Here is a 555-nt window from a genome sequence, read left to right on the forward strand (position 1 = left end):
GTGATTAAACTATTTCTTCCTTTCTATGATGTTCTACCCTACTGATCATTTTCTGTATATTTGTAATGGTTTTTATGTAAGTCTCCTAATTATATAGCCCCTAGAAACTATAAAATCATATATGTAATAGTACCTGTAACATTGCAACTTATAAAATCTCTTCGGAATACCGCCAACTGTCCTCACCACTCCCATACCTACGACCTCCCCTTTTAGGGCTACCTTTATCTCTTCCCTACCTCAAATTTTAATACACTGTCTCGTCTCTTTAAATGTAAGTTTTATATATTTCTTATCACTTTCTATAAATTCTTATTATTTTGTTTTCTTACTTTGTTATCCTCACCATTTAACCTCTTATCCCTTAAAGTTCTTGAAAGTGGTGTATATTCTTAGCTACAATAGCAACAACATGGATTTCTTCCATCTTCTTGCTATGTTAAAGTATTTGAGTAAAATTATATTAATGTGTCCGACTGATTAAAATCCTGTTTATTTGTGCAGCTGATGACAGCCCTGCATTTAAATTGATGTAATGATTGCATTGTTCAATTA

The sequence above is a fragment of the Octopus bimaculoides genome, chromosome 8 (genome assembly GCF_001194135.2).
Source record: "Octopus bimaculoides isolate UCB-OBI-ISO-001 chromosome 8, ASM119413v2, whole genome shotgun sequence".
Lineage (NCBI taxonomy): Eukaryota > Metazoa > Mollusca > Cephalopoda > Octopoda > Octopodidae > Octopus > Octopus bimaculoides.